General features: G+C 36.3%; 1 protein-coding gene across 2 annotated transcripts in view; it reads left to right on the top strand.

Annotated features, from left to right (window-relative positions):
• The window catches only part of FRMPD4 (FERM and PDZ domain containing 4), a 433,432-nt gene that overhangs the window by 316,668 nt on the left and 102,701 nt on the right, over positions 1-14,063 (top strand). The window lies entirely within an intron of this gene.

Consider the following 14,063-nt stretch of genomic DNA (forward strand, 5'->3'; position numbering starts at 1 on the left):
CGGCAGAGTTGTAAGTTCTCAGCATAAATTTGTAATGGAGGAATTCTGCTGACAAGTGCGATTTCCTCCACAGACGTTCAGCACATCTCGAGCACCGCTTAAGAAAGCGGGATTAAGGCGCATGCGAGGGTTCTGGACGTCTTTTGCCGAGTGGTTTGGAGTGTAGGGGGGCTGCTTCATCCAAAGCATTTTTGAGAGTGTTATTGTAATATTTGGCAGAAAGATTGGGACAGAAGAGAGAAGAGATAAGGGACAATGTGGACTGTGGACTGTCTAAGAGTTACTGAGTGTTAATAGCATGTAGATTTCTGTATGTGTGATGGGTAGGCATGTTCTTAGGTGACATTGAATTTGTAATAGTAAAGGAGAGAAAGTTGTGATCAGAGAGCGTGAGAGGAGAGTTATTAATGTCAGAAACTGAGCAGAGACGGAAGAAGACCAGGTCAAATGAATGCCCGTCTTCATGTGTAGGAGTGTTAGTAATTTGTGACAGACCTAGGTAGGATGTTAAAGATAGAAATTGGGAGGCAGATGAGGAGATTGGGTTATCAATGGGGATGTTAAAGTCACCCATGATGAGAGTTAGTGTTTCAGATGGTAGGAATTGTGGAAGTCAGGCAGCAAAATGATCAAGGAATTTGCGCAGTGAGTCAGAGGGGGTAGACAACTGCCACTCAGAGGGACAATGGGCGAAAGAGTTTGAGGGTGTGGAATTCAAAAGAGGGAAATGCGAGTGAGGGTACCGGGGAAATGACTTGCAAACTGCAGTGTGGGGGAAGAAGTAGGCTTACTCCTCCCACCCTCCACAGGAGGCATGAGAGAAGTGGAGACCACCACTATATGCTGCCGCCCTGCATTCTTAGTATCAAAATTTCTCTAGCATGTACAGGGAGAGATAATGAAAACAACATCATACAGTAACATTTCATTTTTTTATAATCTAGAAATGTTGCTAATCCAGAATGCCCCCCAGTGGGTCCATGGTGCGAGTTGTGATAATGATTTTAATATGCAGAAGCCCTTGCTCTAAAGCAGACACTGGCACATCAACCTTGAGCATTTTGTTGTCCAGGCAAAAGGATGACTTTAGGCATTTTAACATCCATGTAACTGCCGGAAAGGCAAGGCATAATGTGGAGAGTTCTGATAATGTGACATTTGACTCGTCGGGTCTCTATAGGCAGATCCACAGCATTATTTAGCTCAAGGATTTTACAACTGATGTTGAATCACTCACATTGAAGTGTCAATGCTCACACTCAGGTGGTGATATTGTGATTATGCTCTAACGAGTTGGCGCATCAATGTCAGGGTTTCCTCATCAGCACTGGTAAATGAACTTAGGCGCTTCAACATCAGCATTTGTGCCACTTGAAAACGAAGAGATGGCCTGTATGAAACAAGAACAGATTAAAATATTATATGCAAAATGATAAACAAAGACAAAATTCTTCATAATGCAATACTCTAACATGATTGTTTGATTTTCTAAATTATTATTTTACACTTTAGGTGGCATTTGTATTATAAAAACTGAGCGACAGGTACATATAGGCATACATTTATATTTCTGATCAGCTAGCTTTTTCAAGTGAATAGATATTCAGTAATTTAATTTGCCAATATGATTCATTAACATATCCCTCCTGTTGATACATTGAAAAAATAGGAAATAGACTTGTCGCTGCTTGTGCCCTAAATGTTACACACACATAAATAACAGTCTTGCAGAGTTCATATATTAAAATACTTTTTGGAGAACTTACCAAAATGCAATAAACTCTTACACAATAAAATATTTGAAGTCTCTGAACACTATTATTCAGTTTATACAGATATTGAATGTACATAAAAAGTTGAGTAGCTATGTAAAAGCCTTTTATTACTTATCTTGTACTAATTCTGAATCATAACCTGTATTATAGTCCAAAGCTGCATTCAAAATTCTACAAGCTTAAGAGCTGGAATTTCCCTTAATTCCTTGTTGGCTCAATGACTCTTGTCTTGTGATTTGTATTCTGGGACCTGTAGACAATGACTAGAAAAACTAAGTCTCTCACTGTATTATAGGATCGCAGTCAAGCCCTGCTGTGTCTGTCGACAAGCTGTTGCCTGTTTCCAAGAGCAACCAGCAGAATTGTTAAGGTAGCTCCGAACTATCATATCAACTGTAACTTTAAACAATTTTTCAGCTTTCTACGAAGATTATATCTATATATGAACTGAAAACTGGTGTTTAAATGAACAATTTAAACCTAACTTCTTTTCATTGACTCTGAGAAGTATCTCCCGTGTCATAACATAGATTCAGTTTTAAATAAACTACTCTGGAATAATGTCAAAATATCTCAGTCTTTGGATCACAAGATTGTAGAAGACCAGCCAAGAGCAATAGCTGTACACTAATATGTCCAGGATAGTATCTCATGATTGCTTTATGTTTTTGTTTTCTTTAGGAATTTTCACTCCAACTCCCATAATTATATTATTCATTTACATCCACATTACATGTGATAGTGGCTATAAAATATAGCTAAGTTTATTTTGCACTGTTCAGATATGCTTGGGATAACACGGTTTTTAATACCTTTTATTTGACCGTTTGACCTTGAAATAGGTAGACAGATATGATAAAGAGCGCTTCCAGGAAAGTGGGAAGTGTCAAACTAATGATCTCTTCTTTTATAATTACTCTCAATGTGATCAGGCCCTGAACTGATGAGTGGATCTGTTAGCAAGTGCTTTAAAGAGCTTCTGTAGTTTTTTCATGTAAATTATTGAAAAAATAATTCCGAAAACCCCTTAAAGACACAGACAATTTTGACCTTGAGGACAGAATTATTTTTTTATATTTTCCTCTTTGCTTCCCGACGCTCATAACTTTTTTATTTTTTGTACGATGTAGTTGTATGAGACTTTTTTGTGGGACGAGTTCTACTTTATGTAAGTAGCATTTTTTGGTACAAATACTTTATCGCTTAATTTATATTAATTTTTATTTTGGCGAGAATGCAGAAAAAAACCAGTTCCGCTGCAGTTTTAATATTTTTGTTTTTACACCATACAACGATCATCAGAAATAATGTTATACATTTGTTGTTTAGGTTGTTACGGTTATGGCGATACCAAATATGTCTAGATTATTTCATGTTTTGGGACTTATATTTTAAAAAGTTTATTTATTGTAAAAAAAATGTGTATTTCTGTGTATTTTATAACTTTTTTTTTATTTAACATAACATTTGTTTACATTATTTTAACTTTTTTTTTTTTTTAAATCCCGTAAAGGGATTTTTCATTTTGATTTTTTTAACTGTAATGTACTGGCATATAACTATATGCTAGTAATTAGCCTGTGTACCGATAGTAGACAGGCAGTTATTAGGGCATACCTCAGTATGCCCTAACAACAGGAAATATGTTCAGACAGCCCTGGGGTCCTTCAATGGACCCTGAGCTGTCTGGCCATACAAGTTATGGGCTTTGATCCTCGATCAAAGTTATGGGCTTTGATCCTCGATCGCGGGCAGACAATGGCTGTCACAGAGGACGAGAATGCTCGTCCTAATGCAGGAAGTACCCGCCGCTCAAGAAAGGCATTCTCGTCCTGTGTCGGCAACCAGTTAAAGCACCTGAAATCTCTTGACACATCATAGAGAGTATAATGGCCCTATAGAATGTCTCCCATGAAGCTGAAAGAGGATGATGACCTAAAGAACTGAGCACAAGGGACCCCATTTCTCCATATTATTGGAGTTTTCCCAGGTGGGACTCCTACCTATTGGATATTTATGGCATATCCTGTGGATAAGTAATAGAAAAACTTTCAATATTTTTCCCTGCATTTTGTAATTTATTAAATTAATAATTCTAAGGAAAATTATTTTTTTTAGCTATTCTGATTTGTGGACTTGAAGCACAAACAGCTTGCTGTAAAATGTATAGTTGCTGTTTATTTTAATAACTAATAGTTTTAATACACAGTCTCTGTGGCTAGCTATAAAACTAAACTGAAACAATACTCAACTAAATCACATTAATCTGCTTGGATTTTTATTTTATTTTTTTGATCTTTTTCTGAGTCATTAGATTTTATCTTGCAGCAGTTTCATGGAATTTAGTTCTGAGTATCAGTATAAAGCTGTTGTAAAGGTAGAAGGCAGGTTAGAAAATAAGCTAGCAGTGCATGAACTGCATTTTGAAGTTAATCTGCCAGTCATCAAAACCTTTACAATACAGCCTAACATCTCCTCCTACATTTCTTCATTTTAAATATCTTCATTAATTTAGGGCACCCTTTACCTTATCTACAAAGAATGTTCTACAGTAGCATATGACCCTTTTCCCTAATTGAACTTGCGGAATATATATCTTTTACAAACCATAACAACTATGTCATCCACGGAAAATGATTTAGCTATAATGACAGCATTATACTACGTATGTAGTAAGAGTCCATATGAATGCCTACAAGTATATTATGAGTATTCATTTGACTGTGTCCATGTACAGCAGGGGTCTCAAACTCGGCCGGGTAAATGGGCCACACAGAAAAAATTTCAAGTTGACGGGCCGCATTACTTGCAAATTTGATACAATACAAAATTATTGTTAATCAAGTAGTTATTTGAATTACTATAACAATACTACATTACTAGAATAATACTGCTAGGTTTAAACTTACCGGAAATGTGTGAGTTTACTCCACATGCTTATTTTAACAATCCAGTTTTCCAGTTTGTGTCGCTAAATGCAGTCTGGCTGCTCAGTTGGCAGTGTTTGGTAGACACAAAAATTTCAAGATTGGGCAGCCCCTTTTTAGATAGTGCCACAGTGCCCTCTGTAGATATTGCTACAGTGCCCTCTGTAGATAGTGCTACACTCCCAGTAGATGCTGCAGTGCCCTCTGTAGATAGTGCCACACCCCCATAGATAAAGCCACAGTGCCCTCTGTAGATAATGCCACAGTGCCCTCTGCAGATGCCTCAGTGCCCACTGTAGATAATGCCATAATGCTATGTGAATACATAGATGATGCGGCGTTAAAATCAAATACAATTTGCAATAAATTTATTTTAGAATTTTTTTTTAAATCACAAAACACAAACATTTATTATTAATAATAATAATAATGATAATAATAATAACAATTATTATTTAAAAAAAAGGCTTAAAATCTTTACATAGCCTTTAAGGGCTCATATACACTGTTGAGCCTTGTGCATTTAGCCTGTGCGATGGTACACATAAACCCTATAATCTATAGCTACTCCCTGTTCCACTGTATACAGCTCCGTATTATGGAAGTGTTTTCCCCTAGAAAGATTTCTTTGTATTCTTTCTTGATACGGTATCTGTTGGAGCATGCCACTTTCTTTTGGTATGAATTCAACAGATAAAAGCCTCCATAGGCCCCATATACTTATATACGTGCAATATTATAGCTCTTTACAACATGTAATGTTGATGTAACATGATTTTATAACCTATTTTCATGGGTATAACTACTAGGAATGCAGAGGGAGCAGCCGTACCTTGGCCCTGGTGCCAAAAGGGGCTCAACAGTCTTTACCACATAAAGAGGAAACCAGTATTATACATAGCACATAAAAGTTGGGGTGCCCTGTAACAGATTTTGCATCAGTGCCCACGGACTTCAAGCAGAACAAATCTTTGTAAGTTTGTTGCATGATATGATGTAAAAGTCAGTAGTAGTGATGCTAAAAATGAGCCATTTAAGTCTGCACTAGTATCATTCCTGCCGGGCTATGACACACTGTAGACAAAATGCTGTTACAGTAAGTATGAACCAGAGCTCAATTTCTCTTGACATAACAGAATAAAGGCATATAGGACCATCAGTACTGCTCTGTTAGTTATATTAGAAAGATACAGGAACGATAAGCTCCTGCTCTGGGGGGGGGGGGGCACAATATATAAATTTTAATAAGGTACAGTGTAAGCAGTAGAAGGCATGTCATCCAGTTGCCATGTTAACTTGTCTATGGCTACATGCATGCAAGTCACAATAAAATACTCAATTCCTCAATGTTTCCTCATAGAAAACAAGATCACGGGTGACCTAGCAACCATCGCGTTCAACCCAGTCGGACTTTATTTGATGGTCGAAAGGAAGCTCAAGAGCATGTTTCCCACAGATTTCGCAGACGATTGCCGAATGAAACTTAACATTCATCTTTAAAAAATCTCAAATGTTAAAATACTGTACATGCGATTACCTTGAGTAATATTCAGCAGTGGGTGGTCAACAATATTTGGGAAACTTATACCCTTACCCTAATTACACTCTTCACTGCCCACGTCTGGCATCTAGAACCGGCTTACCTCACGTGACAAATGACATGCAGTGAAAAATGTGCACCTAGGTTTCCAAAAGATTATTGAAATGAAGTGTTATCATTATATATGCAAGTGACAACAGCTTGCGGAGCTGATTGGGACTGTATTGTTTGTCTGTTTAGTTTATTTAATCTGTCAATAACCATTCTGGCATTAAGAGGATTGTCCAGTCCCTAAAAATTGATGGCCTATCCTTAGGATAGGCCATCAATATCTGATCTGTCGGGGTTTGACTCCCAGAACCCCCGCCCCACCCACCGATGATCAGCTGTTCTGAAGGGGCTTCAATACTCGTACGAGAGCTGCTTCTCCTTCATTCCTTATCTCCGCATACAGTAATCGCCGACACCTTTGCAGTTCACAGTTTTACAGCCTTCTCCAACTCACTTCAATGGGAGAAGGCTGTAGTTCTGTGAACTGTGTTGGCAATTTACAGTACAAGCAGATAAGGAATGGGGAAGAAGCAGCGCTTTACATTTTGTTGGTAATCATCTGTGAAATATGTATGAATTGTTTTTTCCCTGAAGCTAAAAAATATTTTGGTGACTCCAGGTTGTGTTTCTGTGATTGCATGTTATCCAAAGGAAAACATTAGGTTGCATCGTAATAATGATATTATTTGCAGTCTTGGGCACATCAAAAAGTTGCCGTGTAGCTCTAGCCTAACTTAAAAGTAGAGGAGTAATGATCTAGAGGACTGTGCTTTCCATTCAGTACTCTGGTAAAACAGACTTTCAGTGAAGAATAGGCATCATCTCTTTGATTCTACACAAGATTGATCTATTCTATGGAAATATATGTCAGTTATGAGATGCATAATTATTTGTTTATTCATGGTGCATATAAAGCAGGTATTTCTGACAAATTTGTACCAGTATGAACACCTGAGCATGACAAAATCTCATCAATAACCAAAACTATCTGATGAATGAAGTTCAAGTTGAAATGTATTGATGATCTTAATCTACATGCTATATCTGAGTAGATTTGTTTTTCCAACAAGGGTCTAGTTAATGGCTTCAAAATCATCAAGATTAACAGTTCCAGCAAATATAGAGGACAGAGTAATGAATCAATGACAGCTACTCTGTTAACACAAGGCACCAGTATATTGATTATACTTAACAAATAAGTTAGCGTTTCCGTTTTACTTACCAGATATTAGAGCTGTAGGTATTCCAAATTCATAATTTGTTTTGACACTAATGTCATTAATACACTGGAATTTTAACGGTATTAATTTAAAGTGAAATTAATTATGGAGATTTTAACTGATTAATGGAAATATATTGAAAAAGGAATCATTCATTTTTATTTTAAGATGATACTTGCATACACCACAAGGAAGGTGGAAGTCTATCATTACGGTTCCTTTTATAGTGAATGTATGACTATTGTTTATCTAATTAAAAATATATACTGAAATATATTATTTTTTCTAATATTTTCTGAATGTATATTTATTTATTCTATTTTCTCATCATAATGAAAAGGATATTCCAGTTGTAACAAGTTATCACCTACACAGTGGATATGTAATAACTGTTAGGCTGGGTTCACACGACCTATTTTCAGACGTAAACGATGCGTATTATGCCTCGTTTTACGCCTGAAAATAGGGCTACAATACGTCGGCAAACATCTGCCCATTCATTTGAATGGGTTTGCCGACGTATTGTGCAGACGCCTCGTATATTACGAGGAGGAGCATTTATGGCTGAAACGACGCAGCTGTTTTCTTCTGAAAACAGGCTGTCATTTCAGCCGTAAATGACAGCTAGCGTGTGAACATACCCTTAGATCGGTCGGGTCCGACCACTGGCGATCGGTGGCTGTCACATGGTCACTGATCTCTACAAAACAAGAAGTGTCAGCCTATTTGGGAGTGCTCAGTGGCCAGTGAGCAATATTTAAGGAGTATATTATTTTATTCACCGATGTGTACAAAACATTTACCAATGTGTAAAAAACATTTCAGGGAAAAAACATTACAGTCAGCAGCTTATTTTTAGCAGTATACTGCATGTGCAATAAGCGATGCTGAAAAGATAATATAGGGAGTAATCTGAACCAATTACAACTTCATGTGTATTGAGAGTCAAGTGCCAGACTTGGATCATGGGAGGATCCTCCTATAGGCTCACAGTCTGGAAAAATAAATCACATAGGCCTGTTTCCTACCTTTAGCCAGTTCTTTGAAAGTATTTGTCAAATGACAGTTGCTCTGTTTTCACCATCATGCAAGGAAAACAGAGATAACATTAAGGCAAATTCATATGAACAGGCTAAAGCGCTAGAAACAAGGGACACACTGGGACAACAATCCACTGGAAGCCAAGGAGTAGAGGACTAATCCAGGAGACACCAGAGACTTGGGCACATAACCACTGACCATGAGAGACAAGGGTACAGAACCACTGGACATACAAGAGAAATTGTCACACTGGGGAGGGGTATTGCTAGAAACCAGGCATTATAAATTCTGTGTAATGAATAAGCACCTTCTCTAAATCTAATGCTGGAGAGCAAGTGCTTCACACACTGTATCTGCATGGGAGCCCCCTGCTGCCTGTAAGGGTAATATTAAGTATTCAGAAAAGTCTTAACATAATGTGTCAGCAGTAGAGGGAAAATTAGAAATTTTTTCTGATGTTATAGTACATTTGTTTTTCTTCCACTTTGTGCAAAATTATATATTTGCATAGTTTGGTTCCATGTGGCTTAATTCTCATATTAGATAATTAAAAATGAAGCTAAAAGCAAATGAGTTTATGCTCAGCATGGATATTAGTAAGACACTAAGCTATGTTCACTTCTAAAATTGTATTGCAAAATATGCATAGTATCTTGTGCTAGTCTAAATCACAAATCAATATGTGCCTTGACAATTGACATAACCTTAAATTCTGATGTAATTTTCAAAGCCAAATAGTAATTTTCCCTAGCATATTCTCCAAATGGTGTCAACCAAATTTACCCCAGGTGCTGAAAAATGATCTCCAAACTAAATAGGCCTATCGGAAAGTACAATGGTATTTTAGGGAAAATAACAATACAACATAATGGATACAAAGCGTCTTAATTATAGTTTTTATTTGCTTTATGCACTTTACTATAGTTTTTTTTATATATAAAAAGAGTTTTACATTATATTATTATTATTATTATTGTTGGTAATATATTATAAATATGGTGTATCTAATATTTATTATATTGTGGTGGTTAAGTATCAATAGGTTGTTGCTTCTATGACACTTTTATTACGAATAGTATCCCTAAATCTGCTGCATATTTAAGAGCATAGATTTTATAAATTTGTTGCAACCTGAACTGGAGAAACCTTTGTAAAACAGTTCTAGTATTAGCAACAACTGCAGTACATAGGTCCATACATGGTGGTATTTAGCAACTGCTTATCCAAGCCCCATTGGAAAATTGCTGGGGATTGTTGGTATATAATGTAAAACATTTAGTAATGTTAGCAAATATTGTGCATATCTTCAGAAATATTTTCTTCATTTCTACGTCCTTCAACACATTAAGGGTATGTTCACATGGCCTATTTTCGGGCCGTAAACGCCCGAAAAACGGGCGAAAAATCTGAATCAGAACGTCTCCAAAAATCTGCCCATTGATTTCAATGGGAAAACGGCGTTCTGTTCTGACGGAGCGTTTTTCGCGGCCGTGAAAAAGAAGTGCAGGACACTTCTTATGATGTTTTTGGAGCCGTTTTCCATGGACTCTATTGAAAAAAAGCTCCAAAAACGGCCGTAAAAAAACGCAGCGAAAAAATGCTGCGGAAATGGTGAGTGGCACAAAAAACTTCTGAAAATACAGCAACGTATTTTCAGACGTTTTTGGTCACTACGTGTGAACATAGTCTAACAATACATCACCACAGACAAAGCTTTAAAAAATTAAGGGTGTGCTAGTTCTTGGTATTTTCCACCATGAATAATATTCTGTCTTAATTTAAACATTTTAAAACGGCTGTATATATAGACAATAGTCATAAAGCCAAGTATTGTGTGATAAAAATGTAACAAACAAAAAGGGATTACGATGAAGTCCCAAATGTTCTCATACAATCTCATCTTCTCGATTGAACCTTTTTTCTAATTAGATCTTGGAGAAGTCATTAAAACTTCACTTATTTTTTCTCACTGCACTGTGGATGTTTACTCAATGTGCTCAATAAAAGTCATGAACTGTTTGTGTGTTATTAGTTTGGCTAGATTGTGTTTGTATATAATTGTGACTTAGATTTTTATCTCAGACATTTTATTAGTAAACAATGCAGAAATCCAGGTAATTCACTTAATTTTTCTCAAATTTTTATATTACACATATCCAACATAATTCAAAAGAAAACAAGGTAACACTACACTGTCTAAGTTTTGAGAATATGCACAAATATTTGATTTTGTGTGCTAAAAACAACTACAGCACCTAGATGAATTATTCAATCCCCCTTGACTTTTTCACATTTTATTACATAACAACATTAACCCTTTCAGGACCAGACTAATTTACATTTTTATGCTTTTGTTTTTTTCCTCCCTGCATTCAAAAGTCATAACTTTTCTATTTTTTTGTTGACACAGTCATATGATGGCTTAATTTTTACATAACAGATTTTACATTCTGATGGGACTATTTAATATTATGTGTGATGTACTGGAAGCTGGAAAAAAATTAGGAATGGGGTGGAATTGGAAAAAAACCGCAGTTCTACAATTTTATTATGGGTTTCGTATGGAGTATAAGGAGCATTATACTTGATTACCTTTAAAATTATATAAAGTGGTTGAAGCTAAAAATAAGTCTATAACATATTATGTAAGTGTAAAGTACAGTTCCAGTAAAAAGTATCCATTGCAATTTTAATGCATAACATTGCATTACTTTGGAAGGCTTTTTTTGGGAGGGCAGCTACACAGATTCTACCAACATGCCTTACAGTGGTGATTGTATGTTTTTGATAGTATGCAGTGCTTGGCTTTCACAAACCATAGAATTTTTTGATGGCAAAATCATCGGACATTAGAACACTTTTCCCCATGATTTCAGAGTCCCCTGCATGCATTTGGTAAACTGTAGTCATATACGTTTTTTTTTACTAATGGCTTTCTTCCATCAAGCTGAATTTTTGAAACATCCAAGCAAGTTTCTCCTGTGTAACATTTGTATGCATTCTGTCACAATTTTAACTCAGAAACTCATGTGTCCCAGTCAGTAGCTTTTTTCGTTGAGCTACTGGTGCGGCTGGACAGCTCCATTGCTAAATTCATTTCTATGTTCTCTTGATTCTTGCCTCTTAACATTTCTTTCCTTGATTACCTAATTAGTCTCACGCTTTTAACTTTTTATATAAACCTGTTCCTTGCACTTCATTCTTGCTAGACTACAGCTTCCTGCCTTTAAGCTAGTTCATTGATGCCTTACTCTACAAACTATTTCTTCTTATTTGTGTATCAAACTTGGATTGTTTCCTGACCATGTCTCTGCCTTACTCTACAAACTCTTGCCACTTATCTGTGTATCGAACTTGGATTGTGTCATGACCACGTCTCTGCCTTATGCTTCAAACCTTTGTTACTTATTTGGAAATGAAAGCAAAAAACACGGCGCCACATGGTGCAGGTCAATGAGTTGAGGCAAGATAAAGGTAAAGATGTACCGTGCTCACCTAAGGGCAGAAGGTTTGGTCGCAAAGATAATCCACAGGTGCTGCTGCCAAGATCCAGGCCGGTTACCACAGGGGTAACCGCTTGACGGAAGGAATGAAGCAATGGAAAAAGAAGAAGGATCTTTCCGAGGAGCTGCTGTGTTGTTTCAATCAGAGAAATGGAAAACAGTTTATTCTGAAGTAAAATCTGTTTTATTCGAACAATAGGTGGCTAGGCGTTTCGACGCTGCACTAACGTCTTCCTCAGGCCATGTACACATTACAATTCAACTCCTTATATATCATAGTGTATTTAAATTCTCAAAAAGCCGCCAAGACTAGAAAGGTCAGAGTGCGACCGTGACGTCACAACCGTTTTTTTTCCGCAAACTCAATAGATTGTCCTGGGATCTGTAGTTCCTCAGTTGGAGTGCAGTTGGAAGAGGGAGCTTGCAGGCAGGCAAGGATCCAATGAAATTAAGAATTGTAGAAATAAATCCTCAGCACATCCACATTGTTCTGGAGCTGGAACCTCTTTCTCTGTCTTTTTGGAATATAAGCCTTATAAGCCTTATAAGGCTTCCTTGTTACTTATTTAGGTACTAAACCTGGACTGTTACTTGACTACTCTTGCTATTAGTACCTACCTTCCAGTTTTTTTTCAGCCACTGGACTCTGAATCTGCTCCCAGACTTCAACACATTCTTTCCCAAGCCATGAAAGTTTATAAATTCTTCACTGTTGAAATAGAACTCTTGATCGACTTGTCACTCTTTTTCAGTCATTCAGTTTTGAGTATGGACTTTTCAAGACAAATTAACAGCTATGCCGTATCAATAATTTTAATAATTGGCTTAACTGTACTATTCAATGGTGGTATTCAATGGCTTGGACATTTTGCATGCACTCCATCCTCCGACTGGTATTTTTCTTAACCTGAGTAGGCCTAATAGGCATATATCTATAACAGAGCTGGGGGATAGAAAATGGCAGCCATGGTAACCTATTGGCACAACCACGATTGTGTTGCGGTGGTTTCGATGGGCTGACAGAGGGCCAATCTCTCTGTCAAACTCCTTAGATGTCACAGTTGCTATTGACCACAGCATCTAAGGGGTTATAAGTCTCAGATCAGAGGTTTCCCTGTATTGACTGATCACCAAATCATACTATTACTTACTATTGTGGTTAGGAAATCTCGATTAAGATGTAATATTGCATACATTTGTAGGAAGTGGTTAAAGAATCTTTTATTTTTGTTAAAGGGTGTAAAAAAAAGCTTCATTAAATTCCAAAGTAATGCAATGTTATACATTAAAACATGAAAAAGGCAATGGATAAGTTTTACTGGGACTGTACTTTACACTTAAATAATATGTTATGGACTTATTTTTAGCTTCATCCACTTTATATAATTTTAAAGGTGTCCAAGTATAATTCTCCTTATACTCCACAGTATTGGACAACTTTGTCTTTGTTTCTTTGGCCCTCTGTATAAATACTGATAGAACTCTCTATTGTAGACATAAAAGGATCCTGCACATTTGCATTGATTCCTGTGTATGAGTTCCATTACTACATAATGCAAGATCCGGAGTGTATATATATATATATATATACATATATATATATATATATATATATATATATATATATATAGTCTGCTTTCATTCCTATGTATTAAAAATGTGAAATTCCCCACAATATTGCTGATTATTATAATTGGAGCATTCTGACATAACATTATATTAGGGAATTAATATTTATGCACCTCTCCAATGCAATGTTTATAGTAGTGAAACTTCACATAAAAGCCGAAAAAACCTGTATATGAACTGTAGAGAATTATGTTTTCTGTATTGTGGGTGTTTTAAAGACACAATAGAAGTTTCTAATCTTAATTGCTAATTATAAAACATTTTCCACACCATCAGAATCTCTTAATTTAAGTATAACACACAGTCTTTTGGGCTAGATGTGTTCAGATAATTAACACTTTTTGTCATATCATTGGTGCTAAATGTGTAATTGCAGA

Source organism: Rhinoderma darwinii, chromosome 2 (genome assembly GCF_050947455.1).
Source record: "Rhinoderma darwinii isolate aRhiDar2 chromosome 2, aRhiDar2.hap1, whole genome shotgun sequence".
Taxonomy (NCBI): Eukaryota; Metazoa; Chordata; class Amphibia; order Anura; family Rhinodermatidae; genus Rhinoderma; species Rhinoderma darwinii.